A 20,150-nucleotide genomic window follows, 5' to 3' on the forward strand; every position below is an offset into this window, starting at 1 on the left:
CAAAACATTTCAGGCTATAAAATTGATGGTGGCAGGGGACCAGATCACATAGGAAAGAGTTTCTTTATTTTCAGCAAAATAAAATGTCAGAATTGGTTTTAATTAGCAGTTAAAAAAACATTGATAAAGAGAAGAAAAAACTGCAAAAACAATGTCCTTTAATAGTATTTTTGTAAAAAAAATGAAACCTTGTCCTAGCAAGAAGCAAAGGTAGTTTGTCCATGATATCAGAAATATAGTTATAGGAACAGATTGAGATAGTAAAGAAGTAATGAGAGTTTGTGGAAACTCACTTCCAATTATTTCGATTTCCTCACTAAATGAAGTATAATTGTAATCAGCTATGAGTGCAGGTATGAGAAAAAGTTGTAAGTTTGGAAAGAAAAGAGAAAATGTGAAATTATTATTTAAGGCTGTGGGAAACAGATTGGACTAATGTCTATATGCCAAGAATAAAATTGTTTATTTTATACTTTGCCCAAAACATCATCTACCAGGTGCAAATGCCACAAATCTCTTGTAATTGGTCTATAGTTTTTTTGTATCATTTTGTGTTTTGCCAGGTTTGATACCAGAGTTATATATGTGTAAAGCCAGCAGGCAGGGCCAGAGCCACTATCACAGCAGCCTGGCCCATGCAGGTTCGCATTGGATTCGGACAGTCGGCAAAGAAACAGCGGAGCCAAAAACTGGTGGGCCATAGTCTTTAATTCTAGCTTTGCACCCGGCGGGCAAGTAAAAATACACACTGGGCTCCAAAACCCAGTCACATTCAGTGCTCACAAAGCTACTGACTTATCCGAGTTTCCTAGAATCAAAGGTTTCTAGCTCACCAGACTTATTCTCCTCTGTTCCTCATCTCCTTCCTTATCCCAGATACAAACTCTGTACAAACTGGCATCTCACTCAGCACTCCACCATCTTGGCTGCTTTTCCTGGCCTCCTCCACGTGGCCTCCTCCCGCTGCTGGCTCTATTCTCTCCGCTCTCTTATGCTAACCTCAGGAACCAAGAGCCAACTCTCGTTCCGCCCTCATTCTATATTGTAGCTTCACAACCTCTAATCCAATATACAAAGTAGGGAAGTCCCTAATACAAAGTCACTTCTCTGAGGCATGATTGGATTGTACCACCCCACATCAAAAAGGGTGGGAAAGGCTTAATCCCAAAACCAAGCCCCAGGCTACAAGGATTTTCAACACACATTAATATCACCTGGGTGACGGCCTCCTTGTGTTATCTTTAACAAAGTGAGCATAATACACTTTATCCGCCCAACAATATGCTAGAATCAAAAAATTAATTCACTAGTTTTCCATTTGATACATATTTTGATCCTTTTTGAAAGCATAAGAATGTTGTCTCATTAAAATTTTGAAAGAAAAGAAGAAACCATCTGGACTGGAACTATTATAAAAATAATATTTTACCATTTAAAAAAAATTCTGCCCCATCCTGTGGCTCAGTGGATAAAGTGTTGGCCTGGCATTTGGATGTCCCAGGTTAAATTCCTGGTCAGGGCACATAGAAAAAGCTAATATCTGCTTCTCCTCATCTCCCTTTCTCCTTCTCTCCCTCTTTCCCTCCCACAGCCAGTGGCTCAATTGTTTGAGCGTGGCCCCAGGCATTGAGGATAGCTCTGTTGAAATGTGTCAACATCAGGTGCTAAAAATAGCTCAGTTGATTCCAGCATTTTCACCAGATGGGGTTGCCAGGTGGATCCCAGCTGGGGAGCATGCAGGAGTCTGCCTCACTATCTCCTTTTCACCTAAAGAAAAAAAAATAGAAATTCATAGTCTTAAAAGTTTTCTCCTTCATGAATAAATATATCTTATATTTTGAAAAATTATTTATTCATTTCTATCATAAGATATAACTTATTTTAAAATTATAAATAAACACTAACAACTCATATTTCTAGTCCTTCCTAATTATTCTTTGTAATTTTTATTAATCTAAACTGTTCTCTGTGAAATAAAGCCAAAAATACATTAAACATTAATATTCAAATTTAATTATTTTATATTTTGGAAATAGATAATCCAGTGAACACTACATATAAATTTAGCTACTTACCTACTTAGAAGCTAGCCCTATTCTGCCAAGAATGAGATAAAAAATAAAAACTAAGCCTGGGAGTGTTATTAAATAAGGATAATTATGACTCCTTCATGACAGGACTTGGAATCCTAACATCAACTAAATCCTCTGGGAAGAGGTATTTTTTATGATCTTCAAAGCATGAATGATGTAGCACAGTTTACATTCTATGGTACCTGGACATAATAAGTTAAATATAGAACTGCAATCTTTACTTCAGTTTTGTTGCTTTTATGTATTTAAACCTGACCATTAATGTGTTTTTTACTTATTTAATTTCCTATACAATCGTACTTAATTGCTTGCTATGTGATAGATGTTCAAGAAAGCAAAGCAACGAAGCAAAAAATATCAAGACCTCTTAGAAAGGTTAAGAAGAAACCTGTATTAAGACAAGAGTGAATAACGCTTACTTGCTAATTACCACTGACTCTCTGAAACTTATAAACAGTGAAATCTCTCACTAACTCGATTAATATGTTTTACGTGGTTAGGTAGAAACATAAAACTTAGTAGTCAAATTAACTCTTCATATTAACTTCTCCTACTTATTAGTTTTATTCAAAAGACTTTTCTCAGGAATGGAAATCTATGATATAACTTTATGTACACTATTTTTTTTTGACAGAGACAGAGAGAGTTAGAAAGAGGGACAGATAGAGACAGACAGATAGAAAAGGAGAGAGATGGGAAGCATCAATTCTTTGTTGCAGCACCTTAGTTGTTCATTGATTGCTTTTTCATATGTGCCTTGACTGGGGGCTACAGCAGAGCAAGTGATCCCTTGCTCAAGCCAGTGACCTTGAACTCAAGTCAAGGACCTTGAGCTTTAAGCCAGTGACATTTGGGCTCAAGCCAGCAACCATGGTTTTTATCTATGAAATATCACTGGCTCAAGCCAGTGACAATTCACTTAATCTGGATGAGCCCGCACTCAAGCCAGTGACCTCAGAGTTTCAAACATGGATCTTCTGTGTCCCAGTCCAATGCTCTATCCACTGCGCCACTGCCTGTTCAGGCTATGTATACTATTTTTAAAGTACATACAGTTATAATTTAAAGAATGAATAATACAGAAAAATACCATAAGATAACAATTTTATTCATTGTTTCAGGTAACTTCATGAAAAATAGTGGATATATTCTTTTTAAAAGGATTAGAAGAAATCCTGTGTTTAGAAAAAAATTCTATTTGTTTCATTACAATTTTTTTTCTTGCAGCATTCAACCATTTCAGCCACCTTGGTTTTATCTATTTTCTATCTATTTATCTATCTATCTATTTATCTATCATCTATCTATCTATCTATCTATCTATCTACCTATCCATCTATCTATCTATCATCATCTATATATACCTAAGATATCTATTTATTTATTTTTGCTTATTGTTTTTTTCCCTAGCAATGTTATTGTTCAAGGTTAACAATATCATTTCTCAGTTTCTTTCACACTAATTGTCATGCATCTACTCTCATGTTTAATGTACTTATATTTTGAAATAAATGATATCACAAAAGTAATAAAATGTTACAGAAGACATCTTTGAAAGTTTCTGTATCAATGAGTGTGGACAGAATGGGCATGTTAAACTGTGTTGAAGCATAGATACAATTTAAATATTCAAATAGAGATGATGACTATATTTTAGAAGGTGGAAACACATGAAGAAGCACTTGGTGTTGAAATTTTAAATGGCATATAGGTGAAACACTGAGCATATAAGGCTAACTTTAGTAGAAATTTGTATTGTAAAATGAAGAAAGATAATTTTGGATGTATAATGTGAAAGAAAGTGTAATATGTGTTAAATGTCAGAGTTTGGATTTTATTCTGTAGTCGATGACTTAAGTGTTCAAGTTATTAAGAAGAAAAAACAGAATAAAAATTATCTATCTATTATCTATCTATTATCTATCTATCTATCTATCTATCTATCTATCTATCTATCTATCCATCCATCTATCTATCGAGAAAGAGAGGGAGGAATACAAGAACAACAATCCATTCTTGTAGGTTCCCTGATCGGGGATGAACTGTCAACCTCCATGCTTGGGGATGATGCTCTCTAACCAAGCTACTTGGCGAGGGCTAAAAAGTATATTATTTTAAGACAATATATTTGGACATTTTGTGATTAGTGTCTTACTTCATTAGTTCTCAATCATAAAATGTCTGTGTAGTTATGTCCTCTGCTAGGAAACAAAGGGAGGGAATGATATGATGCAGATAAAACTTCTTCAGTATTTTGCTAATGCAATGTAGGAGTTTGAGACCAGGTATATCCACCTTTCTCTTAACTATTCAAAAAAAAAAAAAAAAAAGCAACCACAAGGAGGACCAGATAAAACAGACATAACCTTTATTACTTACACATGGGAGTCCTGATGGCAGCCAATCAAACAAGCAAGATCCATAACTGGATGCAGGCAGTCTGGCTTATAAAGCAGTTAGACAATCTCAGCACAAAGCCAAGCTCAGGAAGTGCATGTGCTGGAAGTCAGGGAATGAAAGCCTTCTTCAAGGCCTGTTTGTTCTTTGGCAGAATGTGACACACATTCACGAGCATCTATAGTGTGGAAGGGCCATGTTCAGCATTAACCCTACAGCTAAGTAAGGGTATTTTGATCTTTCTTTATAATTACATCATTAAAAAATCTGTTATCTGGAAATATTGGTCAGTGTTTCAAGACATAAATGATTGCCCTGTCCAGGTAGCTCAGTTGATTGGAAAATCGTCCCAGTATGCCAAAGTGTAGGTTACATTCCCAGTCAAGGCAAATATAATAACACTGGGGAACAATTTTTTTTTTCATTTTCTATTGCATGAGGTTTTAGAACTGTTTCTATATATTTCTGTATGGCTGATTCCAAATCTGAAATCCGTTTTTTGGTGCATTCTCTAGTTTTATGCAATTTTAATTTATTTTTGTTACAGTTAATGGCATGCATTGGTTTTTAAATTGGAGTTAAAGGGCAATGACTCTTGGATTGAACATAACCATAAGACAATTAATGTTTTACAAACATCACTTTTACATAATTGTAGTTGTTTTTAAATGTAAAAAAATATTATCTAATAAAAACACCCTCTTCTTTTGTTTTAAGTTTGAATCATGGCTTCTTCGAGTAGGCATAAATGTAAGAATAGTCCTCACACCTTCTGTTATATATGTGGCTGTTACACACTTCAACATCAAAGGTGCAATATTTCACCATTTGTGACACATTCATATATTGTCTATTTTCAAGTTTACCTTAGTGATCAAGACAAAAATTGGGCTCCTCATATTATGTGTCATAATTGTGAGGAAATGCTTCATGACTGGACAAAAGGAAAATGCAAAGGAATGCCTTTTGGTATTCCCATGGTTTGGCATGACCCTAAGGACCACATCAGTGACTGTTATTTCTGTCTGATCCATACAAAGGGCATAGGCAAGAAAAAATGGCATATGATTGCATATCCTAAAATTCCTTCAGCAATACGACCTATCCCACACTCTGAGACACTCCCAGTTCCAGTTTTCAATGGTCTTATTTCTTCTAAGGATGAAAAAAGTGAACATGATGATCAAGTATATTTTGATAAGATACATGAGGAAATGGTTGTAGAATCTGAAGAGTCAACTGATGCCAAGCAGTCACTAACCCCTCAGCAGTTTAGCCAACCCAAATTGAATGACTTAGTAAGAATGATATAAAAATTGTCCTCGACTTTCTGAAGTATGAGGAGCATAACTGGATAATTTGTGTGGATCTTAAAATGGTAAATTTCCTGCTAGGACAACAGAGAGGTTTCACAAAGTATCCATGCTTTCTGTGTTTATGGGACAGCCGAGCTCGGGAGAAACACTGAACACAGAAGGAGTGGCCGAAACGTGAATCTCTGGAAGTAGGGATGCAAAATATTGTGAATGAACATGTAGTTAATCGAGACAGGATCATTTTTCCCCCACTTCACATCAAACTTGGCTTAATGAAGCAGTTTGTTCAGGTTTTGAATAGAGAAAGTGAATGCTTTCAACATATTATTTCTGCTTCTCCTGAATTGTCTTTTGAGAAGATAAAAGCAGGTGTATTTGATGGATCTCAAATTCAAACACTCATATGTGACTAAGAATTTGCCAGGAAGATGAATAAGGAGGAGAAAGCAGCATGGCAGTCTTTTGTGGCAACTACAAAGAACTTCCTTGGCAATAAAAAAGCAGAAAACTATGAACTTCTGGTTCAAAGGATGCTGTTGGCTCTCTGCGACATTAGATGTAACATGACTGTTAGATTCATTTCCTGAACAGTCACCTTGATAAGTTTCCCGAAAATCTTAGAGCTGTTAGCGATGAGCAGACTACTGTTGGAGCATCAAACAAGATTGTCCTCAACAAGTACACAAACACAAGAGCTACAAATGCAATTTTTTGCCTGAATAGAATTTAAATAAGTTTTGTGCAAATTTTATGATTAAAATAAGTGTTTTAATATGTTCTATTTCAAAATTGTAGACAAATTCTGATGCAATTATATCTTTTAGTGTATTAGTGTATTTACTGCATTATATAAATTATTATATTTTCACAAAGATGATGCCCCAGAAGACATTCTACTTTATTATGTTAAACTAAATGTTGAAATTTTTACAATAAGATGAAAACCTAAAATCTTGAATTGCAGAAAACTGTAGCTTACAGAGAAAAACTAATGTCAGATTTGAGATCAGCACACTCGAATTAGATAAGAACAAGTGTTTTTGTGGATGCAACAAAAATTTTGTTCCCCAGTATCAACCAATGAATGCATAAGTAAGTGTAACTACAAACTGATGTCTCTCTCTCTCTAAAATCATTTAATAATATTGTAAAAAAGATAAATGATTTTAGTCAACATATTTTTTGTAGTACTGCATACAATGAGATAAATGAATTCTAGAACTTCAAAGTGTTATGCAAGTGATATAAAATGAAGCATTTGAGAAGGCTAAAAAAATTAAGGACTAACTTTAAATTAAAAAAAAATTCATTGACTCCAGTTATTATAGTTAAATTTTATGTGTCAACTTAACTAAGCTATTACCTTAGCTAAGTTGAATATTTGTGTTCCAAACCACACAAAATTTATATATATTTTATATTATAATTAAAAATATATATTTATATATATTTAATTTATTATATAAATTAAAATTTATATAATTAAAATTAATGCCAATATGAGATTATTTAAGAAGGAACTTTCAAAATATAATTGGGTAGAGTTTTCTTGAATGGGGTTATGATACTCATAAAAGAGGCCTCAGAAATATTTCTCACCCCTTCTGCGATGTGAGGATATGTTATCATACATAGGGAGTACCAGGGAGTCTCCTCCACTGGCCAAAATGAAACCAGAGGGAGGTTCTTACACTGAGTGTGTCAAAAGCTAGGACAATGAATGGACAGAGTCCAAGCTGGCCAAAAGCTAGCAAGATAATTGGATTAAAAAAAGCCCTCCTCTTTTTAGCCCTGTAAGAACCATGGGCTTGTGCAGGATGTGGGAAAGTTCTTTGAGACGGGAGTATACCACTTTTCCAATCAGGCACCTGAATAAACCTTTTTCTTTTTGCACCAGCACTTGTCTCATGAATTTGGCTTGCAATGTGGCAGGGATTCTGACCTGTATTTTAGTTACAGACACAGCAAAAAGCCTGTATCCTGATTCATTCTTTAATAATAGAGAAAGCAGGTTTTAGCCAAACACCTAATACGCCAGTGCCTTGAGTTTAGACATCTTATTCTCCATAACTATGAGAAATACATTTTTGTTTTTGATGTGCCACCCAGTCTTTGATATACCTCATAGCAACTTAAATGCATTAAGATAACTATGGTGCCCAGCTGTTTGGTCAAATACTATTCTAGATGTTGCTTTAAAGGTAATTTGAAGATAGATATAATTAATATATATAGCAAGTCATCTTTAAATAAAGGTGATTTCCCTGGTTACAGTGTGTAACCTAATTCAATTAATTGAAATCCTCAAGAGAAAAAACTGAGATATCCCAGAAAACAGGAAATTCTGCCCAACCTTGTAAGATAGGAATCCTACCAGTTTCCATGCTGCCAGCTTGCCTTATGAGCTTTCCACTCACCAGCCTTCATACCTCCACAATCATCTAAGCCAATGCCTTAAAATAAATCTCTTCACACACATGCATGCACACAGGCACATGCACATATACATCCATCCCTAGATATCCAATTGGTTATGTTTCTCTGGAGAGTACTTACAGATATACCATGGTTTACCTAAATTATCTTAATAAAATGCTACTAAAAAACATAAAATAATAAAATTATTTTATAAGTTAACAAAATTTTTCATTCATCCTCTATCTTGATTTAAATGATCTATATTATGAAGTTACTTTAATATGTATAAACAAAAATTTAGAATTGAGCTTAATAATAAATATTTATTGTAACATTTTTTCTGAATTAATGACAATGTTAGAATGTACAAATAGATTTATATTTTATATATGTAATTCCTCAAATTAAATACTGTGTTAATTTGTTTTATTGTATCTTTTCTCTGTTAAAATTATTTATTAATTAATAAATTAATTAATTTATTTTATTCCTTTTATTTTCAACCATACAAGTAAAAAGACCACATTAAAAGCCTCCTTTGGTCTATGCTAGTCTCTCCATCTTTCATAGTTTTCATGACTTTGATGCTTTAGTGGAGTACTACCAGTCAGATATTTTCTATGATGTTTTTCAGTTGCATTTGTCTCATGTTATCTGTCATTGCACTGTGTTTCATATTCATCTTCTAGGTTTTCCTGTTTCAGTCCATTATCATCTATTTTCTTCAAGAAGACTGATTTCTATTTTTTTAAAGATTTTATAATATTTATTGACTTTAGAGAAAGGGGAAGAGAAAGAGAGAGAAAGAAAGGCAGGGAATAAGAGTGGGAAGTTATCAACTCATAATTTCTTCTTGTAGATACCTTGACTGGGCAAGTCTGGGGTTTCAAACTGGTAACCTCAACATTCCAGGTTGAGGCTTTATACACTGAGCCACCACAGGTCAGGTACCTGATTTGTTTTATTTTATTCCAGATCTAGAAATCAAGATCTGGAGTTGGGTGTGCTCATTGCTATGAAGTGTCACACCTCCTAGACTGCCTTGGCGGACAGAGCTAAGAAATATATGTATGTGTACTAAACCATGTATGTCCATAAAACTGTGATTATTTCTATACTTTTTTCAACTGTGTCTATATGTGTGTATGTGTGTGTGAAGTTACCACATAAACAAAGGATAAGGTGAGAATGATCTTGTTTAACTAATATCTATTATACAATATATCAACACTATATATAATATCTGAAACATTTTATGAATATAAAATTATCCCAAAATTAAAATATAAAAAAGGTAATAAAATATTCTGATATAGTAATCATGCATACCCCTATTTAATAATAAGAATGACATCAGGAGCCATAGACACAGTGATATCTGAATAATAATAATATTAGAATGCAAATATTTCTCTATATCTAGAACTATAACATTTTGAAATGATTGATTTTAATTGTTAATGAAATTATAAATGATTAAATTACTAGAATTATTTTTCCAAATTAATAATTGAAAGACACTTGTCCTGAAATTTTTTTAATTCATTTTAGAGAAGGGAGAGAGAGAGAGAGAGAAGAGGGAGAGGAGCAGGAAGCATCAAATCCCATATGTAACTTGACAAGGCAAGCCTGGGGTTTTGAACCAGCAACCTCAGAGTTCCAGGTTGATGTTTTATTCTCTGTGCCACCACTGGTCAGGAAAAATATTTACTAAATTTGATTAGAAGTCAGTGAAAATAAACATGAACATTTTTCTCACATTTGGTTCCATAAACCTTATAAATTATATTCATAGACATTAAAATAGATATGTACTCTGGGTCTTCTTCTCAACCACAATCAGTAATTGAAATTCTGCCATTTTCTTTTTTTGTCAGAGAGAGGGACAGGTAGAAACAGACAGACAGGAAGGCAGAGAGATGAGAAGCATCAATTCTTCATTGTGGCACCTTAGTTGTTCATTGATTGCTTTCTCATATGTGCCTTGACTGGGGGGGGGTTATACCAGAGTGAGTGACCCATTGCTTAAGCCAGTGACCCAGGGCTCAAGCCAGCGACCTTTGGGCTCAAGCCAGCAACCATGGAATCATGTTTATAATCCCACGGTCAAGCTAGCGAATTCAGGGTTTCGAACCTGGGTCCTCCATCTCCCAGTCTGATGCTTTATCCACTGTGCCACAACCTGTTCAGGCACATTCTGCCTTTTTTTCTGAAATCATTCTTTTTAAGGTTAGCAATAAGTTTTATTTGCCAAATTTGTCACTTCTTTGTCCTTATTCAAATTATTTAGAGTACTTTACCTAGTTCTTTGTTCTATCTTTGAATTATTTTTCCATTAAGGATTCCCTGATACCCATGCTTCTAGATCCCTTTTATCAAACTGGTTACTCTTTTCATATTTTCTAATTCTCAGTATTTTGTTTTTGGCCTGTTCTTATACAGAATCAGAGATCAACAAAATGTATGCAGCAATTTGAGTTGGCATTGTTCACCTAACATGAGTGTGAGTGGCCAAATTCTGAAGAACAAGTATTAATTATATAAAATGATGTTTTATAAATATAGATACAAGTCTAAACTGTAAAAGTATTATTCTCTAAAATGCAATGTTGTGATTTGAGAAATTACATATTTTAGAAGACTACTAGAATTGATTGTGCCAAAATTATGTAGTGCAATAAACATTCAAGTCTTTATCTACCATGGTAGCCTTATTTTTTTCAGTAAAATAATTTTTATTTTTGATTTATTGTTTTAGAGAAACAGAGAGAGGAAAGGAGGAGGGAAGAGGAAAAAAAGCATACATTTGATGCTCCACTTAGTAGTGCACTCAGCAGTTGCTTCCCGTGTGTGCCCTGACCAGAGATCAAACCCACAACCTTGTCTCAAGACAATGCTTTTAATCGACTGAGCTAACCAGTAAGCTCAGTAAAATAATTTTATCTCATGTTTATCTCTCCAAAGAATATGCCTAAGTTATAGCAGTTGCTTGATTTTTTAAAATTATTAACAAATAAATGCCTGAAAAAGCTTTTTTTGTGCCTATTTCACATTCTCAGATTATAGAAACCAGAACTCTAAAGTGAGAGTTTGGGAAGAAAGAAGGGAGAAACTGATATGATCTCCCTGTTGATGCAGTATCTCTGGTAAGACACTGAAGCATCAAACTCATTATTTGTCCATATAACATAAAAATACTATTGCATTTCTTTTCATTTTACTAAATTAATATAGTTGAATTAAATGTGTTAGTTTTCAGTGCTTCTCAGGTGACATTTAATAGCTTATATCAGTGTTTTGTAAAGAAATTTTACTTCAATAACCTGAAAAAGAAGTGAAAATAAACATATTTGAATAATCTTCATTGTCTTCAAAGGTAAACTAATACAAAGAATTACCTTAATCTGACAAAATAATATTCTAAATATTACCTAACTGTGTCAGAAATTAATAGCCTTTAAGAATTATCATCACAATAAACTTTCAACATACTTTTAAGCAAAAAAAAAAAAAACCCAAAAAACAAAAAAAAAAAAAAACCCAATGCTTTAGTTAATCTATATATTTTGTAGAATGACACAAGTGCAATTAAGTGCTTCTACTTTAATAACTTTGTTCATTGGACAACAGTGGGTAAGTGAAGGATATTATAAAAATGTTTGCCATTGTCTATCAAATTAAATAATTTAGCAAGTAAAACTAGAAACAAATACTGTTTGTTCCTGTCTTTCTCTATGTCTCATCAAATCATGTCTGATTATAGCTAGATTCCCTAGTATTTAACTATTATTGAATGCAGTAATGAAAGAAGCCATGGAGATACTTAATTATCCACACAGTAGGTGTCCAGTGGAGAAGCTTCTTTTTAACCTTTTTCTCTGTGATAAGATAATTACTGTCTGGTGCAATTGCTACTAATATAAATATTCGCTGATTGCAAGCTGTGGCCTAAAGGCTGTTACTGAAAAATCTTCTCCGTGACCCTGTGGGGGTGCCATTGCTCATTTCTAAACAAATAAGGCCTCAACAACCAAAGAACCATCAGTGTTTCCATATCCAGAAAATTTTAATAAAATTGGAACATAATTCTTAGTGAAGCATTATGAATGCATTTTACTAAATCAAATATTCAGTTATCTTTTTTACTTGTTATTTATGAGACTGACGCGCTACCTACTGCGCTAACGAGGCACCTAATTTTTTTTTTATTCATTTTAGAGAGGAGAGAGAAAGGAGAGAGAGACAGAGAGAGAAGGTGAGGAGGAGCTGGAAGCATCAACTCCCATATGTGCCTTGACCAGGCAAGCCCAGGGTTTCGAACCGGCGACCTCAGCATTTCCAGGTCGACGCTTTATCCACTGTGCCACCACAGGTCAGGCTTTACTTGTTATTTAAAATAGACCCTACCATCATCCATGAGAATAGAAAATCTATGTTGTGATGATTACCCTGTATATTTTCATTAATTATTTTAAAAATATAATACAGATTTTTCTCTCCAGGAAGTATTTTAAATACCTATACAGTGTAAACAAATGTTTCCTTACTTACGGTAATGAAATCAATTAGAAATTTTTAAGTATACTAAATACTCAGCAAAATATTGATGATAAACATCAACAGATGGGATGTGTATGCTTCATCAATTCAGTGATGAGAAATGTTAAAGATTTTGACCCTTTAGACATTTCATGGTTCTTTTGAATCAACAGAGATAAAAGTTTGTCCAGTTTGGATTTTATGCAGTACACTAATCTCCTCAAACTCCTTAAGTAGTTCGTGTATGTCTGGACTCGTATTCCTTTGAGATTTATAGTGTGTGATTAATACTGCCCATAATAGAGCCTAGCTATCGAGAAAAAATATTTTAAAATAAAAATATTTTTTGTGTCTGACTTTTTGGTACAGAATATGTTCCAAAGTTAGCACCATTGCTTTCCATATTTATAAGTAAAGCAGACCTGGAATTAATGCTAGTATAGTTCCTTTGTGTAAAATAAGTAAGAGGGACTTAAAAAGGTATTGCTATATAAAAATGTTAGAATTTCCTTATCTCACAAATCTTCCTACCATGATTTCTGCAAGTGTTATTCCATATTTAGCACTTTTAACATCTCCACATGGCTCTTTTTACTGAACTTAAAGTTTGAACCTATTCAGAGAATACTGCTTTTCTAGCCATCATCTTGAGTTGTGGTTCTTTATTCACAACTTTGGTGGAGAGAGATTGGATAACTGTCACTGTTACACTACTTCTTTTGAAAAATCATCTCTTTATTTTTCAATAAAACTCCAGCAAACAAACCATCAACTGTTTCTGAGATAGAATCCATGCCATTCATGTAATACTTTTTTTCAGTATTAATAATTATTATCTGCTGTTCTCACTTTTTATGGGCTAACCACCCAAGACATATTAAAAAGTTTAGAACTTGCCCCTGGCCAGCTAGCTCAATGGTAGAGCATTGGACCAGTGTATGGAAGTCCCGGGTTTGATTCCTGGCCAGGGCACACAAGACAAGCACCCATCTACTTCCCCCTTCCCCCTTTCCTTCTTCTCTTTCTCTCTCTTTTCCTTGTGTAGCCAAGGCTCCACTGGAGCAAAGTTGGCCCTGGTGCTGAGGATGGCTACATGATCTCTGCCTCAGGTGCTAGAATGTCTCCAGTTGCAACTGAGCAATGCCCCGGATGGGCAGAGCATCGCCCCCTAGTGGGCATGCTGGGTGGATCCTGTTTGGGCACATGCAAGGGTCTGTCTCTCTGCCTCTCCAATTCTCACTTCAGAAAAATACAAAAATAAAATACGTAAAAATTTAGAACTTGATTAGGTTTTCCTCCCCATCTGTTCTTGCCATCATCAAGAATAATTTCAATACACTGACTCTCAGTTGTTTGACTAATTTATTTGTGATTATTTTATCTTTTATTGCATCTCTATCTCTCTCTTCTCTAGAAAAACCATGGAATTAATTACTTTCAGTATTCATTAATGCAAATCCAATAATTGAAATATTTCATTCCTTGACTATTTTTGCTTCTTTGTGATTGCTTGTTCAACTGCTCTGTTATGGCCACAACTAATACTCCTTTGACTTTTTGTTATTGGCAGGACTATTTTGCATTACTAGTGAAACCTCACTTTTCATCATGTCGTATGTTTTCAGTCTGGACTATAATAACACCAAGCTACTATTTGCTTTCCTACCATTAATTACCGATCTGATACAAACTCAACCTTGGGTTGGCACAGTAATTGCTTTGTCTGTGCATATATCCAACTTTACCTATTCTAGGGAAAAGTCATATAATATAACATATTAGTTTTATATAAACTCAAAACAACTAGAGCTCAACACTAAAAATAAAAAGAATCTAGACTTTTCCCAGCCAACCAACTACATTTTGCAAAAGTATATCTTAAACTACCCCCCGCTTTTTTTGTATTTTTCTGAGGTGAGAAGTGGGGAGACAGAGAAACAGACTCCCATAAGAGCTGCACTGGTATCCACCCAACAAGCCCACCAGGGGGCGATTATCTGCCCATCTGAGGCATTGCTCTGTTGCAACTGGAGCCATTCTAGTGCCAGAGGTGGAAGCCATGGTGCCATCCTTAGCATCCAGGCCAACTTTACTCCAAAGAGCCCTGACTGTGGGGGGGGGAGGGAGACAGAAATAGAGAGAAAGGAGAAGGGGAAGGGTGGAGAAACACATGGGCACTTCTCCTGTGTGCCCTGGATGGGAATCGAACCTGTGACTTCCACGCACCAGGCTGACACTTTACCACTGAACCAGCCAGCTAGGGCTCCTATTTTTTTACTTTAAACATTTACTGTATCCTCATTCCTGTTATTCATTCCCTAAATTCTTAGTCTTGGATGACTTTACTTCATAACTAACAGATAAAATAAAAGCTCACAGTTTACCAAAAATATAAAATCACAAAATCTGTTACCATTTTCTTCTTCCTTTGAAAATATTTTTGTAGTTTTTGGTAGTGCTGTTAGATAACAGAGAGAGGAAAGGGAAGCATTAATTTGTTGTTCCACACAGTCATGTATTTATTGGTTGCTTCTCATGTGTGCCATGATGGGATCGAACCCACAACCTTGTTGTTTCAGGACAATACTCTACCCCTGAGCAACTGGCCAGAACCTCCTTTTTCTTTCTGATAAAAGTAGAAAGTGATGCTACCACTTTCTGTCACCCTTGATTCCAAATAAAAGTCTTTCTGCTCATTGATTTTCAAATTTTTCTTGGGGTTTCTTTAATATTCACCCTGGTCTCCACCACACATGCATGTGTGTACACATATACATGCACATGTACACACAGGCACACAACCAACTAGATTTGGACACATTGGAAGTGATAGGATGCAGGGGTTTCCTCTAGCATGCACTGCTTTATAAATTATATTTCTATCTCTATTTCTTGATTTCCTGTGCTTTCTTGGTCTGTACCTTTAAATTAAAAAAGATGGTTAAAGAAAAAGTATATGTTAATGTGGTTATTTGGTACTTTAAGTCTAGGTATTTTCAGATGGATAATTAAATTTATGTCTGCTGGAATGAATATAAGATATTATAGTGTGGATTGTTATTTGGAATCTGTTAATTCTCAATTTGTAAAACAATGTATTCATTTTGTCTAAAATTTTCAGTTCAGTATCTTCATCTGCCTATAGATTAAATATTCAGCTATAACAATTAAACACTTACATACTATTTTTCTTCAATATGGTACTTTTTATAATTATCTAACTTTGAAGAAACACATTCTATTTCTGGTTCATCCAATTATATGTGCAAACTTCTAACTGTGTAGGTTACTCATATAATGTTAAATAAGAATTATGGGTATTATGTAGCATATGTGTATGTGTGTATGTGTGCTTAAAGCTGAATTTAAAAAAGGCATACATAATGAGGTGAGAGGGAGTTATGTTGAGTGGAATACTTGAAATCATGTCAACACAGTAAATTAAAAATAAAAATTTTTAAAAGCATTTTGTGTTTTTAATTTTAACTATATAAATAACTAAGATCACTAGAAAACAAAGTGTTAATTTGAACAAAAATAAAATATTTTTCTCAAAATAAATAAAAAATTAACTTGACTGTTTTAGATAACATTTAATTAGACTTTTAGTTTTCTTATACTATTGCATACTTTCATGTTGGAACGACTATATAAATATTAAATAGGAAATGGTATATTAAAAATCAAATTTTTATTCTTAAGGCATTATTAATAGGTTTCTTTGTCTTCAGAATATTTATTTATGTTATTCTAAGGACTTTTTTTAGAGTTAGAAAAATTCAACAATCAATAAAATATATCTGTTATAGACAAAATTGTGTCCTCCAGGATCCATATGCTAAAGCTCTATTCCTAAATATAACTCCTTTTGTGATAGGTTCCTCTGGGATGTAATTAAAGATAAATTATGTCACATGTCAGGGCCCTACTTTAATAGACCTGCTATCCTCATGCTTAAAAAAAAAGAGAGAGATATCATGAGTGTATGCACAGCAAGAAGGTGGCCATCTGCAACCTAGAAAGAAAAGCCTAACCAGAGACCAACTTTGCTGACACCTTGATCTTGTCTCCAGAACTGTGAGAAAATAAATTCCTCATGTTTAAGTAACAATATATGCTATTCTGTTATAGCATCCAAGTAGACTAATGAAATATCTTTGCATAAATATATTTAAGAAAGAAAATATTTTGCAGTAAGACATAAAATTAATTTTCTTTTTCTTTTTAATTTTTTTTTCTTAAGTGAGAAATGAGGAGGCAGAGAGACAAACTCTCACATGCACCTCGACAGGGATCCACCCAGAAAACTCACTAGGGGGCAATACTCTACCCATCTGGGGCATTGCTCTACTGCTTGGCAACCTAGCTATTTTAGTGCCTGAGACAGGGCCACGGAGCCATCCTCAGAACTCAGGGCCAACTTGCTTCAAGTGAACTATGGCTGCAGAAGGAGAAGAGATAATGATAGATAGATAGATAGATAGATAGATAGATAGATAGATAGATGATAGATAGATAGATAGATAGATAGATAGATAGATAGATAGATAGGAGACGGCGGTGAGGGGTGAAGAAGCAGATGGGCACTTTCCTGACCAGGAATTGAACCTCTAACATCCACATGCTGGGCAGATGCTTTACCACTAAGCCTAACAGCCAGGGCCAAATTAATTTAATCTCTAAATTTATGAACATATAGTCTTGTTCCAACTTAGTTCTAGAAATATTTTAGACTTCACAATGATAAAAAATAATATTATTAAATAAAAGGATAAATAATAATTTGTTCTCATTATCTAATTCAGGCTATGTATGTACTAATGAAAAGAAGTGAATAAATTTTTTCCTAAGTCAGCTTAATTGAATGAAGATATCTATATTTTCATTTAATTAATAAAAATATTTTTATTAATTTAACTGATTTGAGTTTTGTTAAAATTGCAATAGAAAATCCAATTTTCATGTCTCTAAGAACTGTAAAAACAAACAAGAAAGAAAGAAACCAAAACAAAACAAAACAAAATAAAATTGGAAGAAAAACTCTATTCCTGAGCCATCACAGAGTGTATGTGTTTTAATTCAACATAAACAAATGGTCTTATAAAATCTAATGTATAATCATTGTTTTCTTAAGGCCCTTATAACTACCTGACATCACTGATGCTTCATATCTCATAAGTGTTGCCTAACGAAGATGTTAACTTGGACTGAGTCATCATATTCAACGTTGTAGTTAAGGAAGTGCACCTTTTCATAATTCAAAGAAATATGTCTTAACCTAACAAAACAATAGTGCCATCCTCAATTCCCAATCCTTGCTTTTACAAACAAACAAAAAAACAAACAAAACACCTAACTTTTTCTCATTATCTCAAGTTTGACTACACATATAGGTCATGTTTATAATAATATTGAGGAACTTCAGTTTCTCCTTTAATTTAGCCTCATCACCTCTTGAATCTGATATACAACCTTTACATTTTTATATCTGTTATCCTTCCTGGATGAGCTAGAATATAGATTCAAAAATAAAAATATATTTACATTTTGCTCTTAATAGCAGAATAGATAGAAGAAGATGTTGGACCTTATAGGCAATGAAGACAGAAAACATGGCTTCATCAGGATATCCCATTATTAATAAAAGACATGCTGGCAGCAACACCTTTAATTTCAGATTAAGGTATTAGGTATTTTAATCACATATGCAAAAAAAAAAATCACAGCAACACCTACATTAACATTTAATTGACTATATGAGCATTGTAACAGAGCCAAGTTGACCCAGTAAAAGGCCAACATACTTGCAGTGTATTTAGGTTAGCCAAACATGAACTAGTGGTTCAACTACCACATCATCTACTTTGTACTTGAGGGAAAGTACAAATGATCCTGATTCATTACCAATCAGGATCAAATCTTTTAATATTTGAAACAAAATAAATTTGATTGTATCCAGATTTATCATCTCTTATCTGGGCTTTGATATGACAGATGACTAAGGATTCTTAATCACCACGTGATGCCAATGCCAATGGAAGAACCCACGCCTAGGGGAGGGGCATACATTTGATTGCTGTTGACATTGTTCTTCCACAGGTGAACTCCAGTCGTCAGGTCTGATTGTCATGGCAAGTATCCCTGAACTTTGAGTTTTAGTCAGTTTTAGACACAAGTACCGCATACCTAGAATGACCTACTTTCAGAGGCTTAGCTAAGGATTATAAATAATGGATTGACAGACTGAGCAATAGTGTCAAACAAATAACAGAAATTGAACTAAAATTCACCCAGTTTACACATGTAGTGGCTAAAACTTGAGGAAAAGTTGAGTACAAACATATTTTGACCAAAGAGTATCATTTAGATATAGTTAAGGTAATAGAATAGAAAGTGTGATTTCAACTTCCCTTCTCTCTCTCTCTTTCTCTCTTTTTTTTTCTCTGAGAGAGACAGGGAGTCAGAGAGACAGGGACATTGAGCTGCTCCTGTATGTGCTCTGATGGTGGAATCAAACTGGCAACCTCTGCGCTCCAGGATGATGATATAACCAACTGAGCTGTCTGGCCAGGGCTTAATTTTTATTGCTTTTTAGAAAGAAGAGAGAGAAAGGGAAGCAGAGGGTAGTGGGAAATGAATCATTTATTATGCTGTTCCATGCAGTCGTGCATTCTTTGGTTGCTTCCCATGTGCCATGATGGTGATCAAACCTGGTTGATTGAGGAGGATGCTCTTAACCAACTGAGCTAACTGGCTAGGAACTTTAACTTCAACTTAAATCAACTAAAATAATACTTTCTTCTGGAAACCAAGTATTATCTTTTTGTTGAGTAGGTGTGAACTGTGCTAATATATGTGTCTCATTATTTGATAACTTAAGAACATAGATAATGTTACATAACAATTTCAGCCTAAAACATATTTTATGAAAATCCATAATTTCACATGCTGGTACCTCAAGCCAGTTTTACTTTATTTCAAGATAAAGAATATTGCAGACAGCATATCACCATTAATATGAAATGATAATACATTCTTTTATTGTAGAGTCCCACACTCAGTTCACTACAACCTTAGTTATTCAGCAATTTTTTAACTCTACCTCTAGACCAAAAGAATTACTTAACAGTGAAATTTATTAAGAAGTAACATATAGTGTACAAATATATAATTGTGTTTTAACAACTCAGTAGGTGTTTGAATATATATTCCTGAATTTAAATAACATTCTTAAATAACTACAATTACTAATGAGGTGTGTTGTTGGGACCGATATTTAGGAATCAGATTGAACATTACACTCTTATTTCTCATTCCACATGGTACTCACTTTTTATCACAAGAGTTGCTAAACCTAGCTTGACAAATATATGATGTCATTAAAGCA

The sequence above is a fragment of the Saccopteryx bilineata genome, chromosome 6 (genome assembly GCF_036850765.1).
Source record: "Saccopteryx bilineata isolate mSacBil1 chromosome 6, mSacBil1_pri_phased_curated, whole genome shotgun sequence".
Taxonomy (NCBI): Eukaryota; Metazoa; Chordata; class Mammalia; order Chiroptera; family Emballonuridae; genus Saccopteryx; species Saccopteryx bilineata.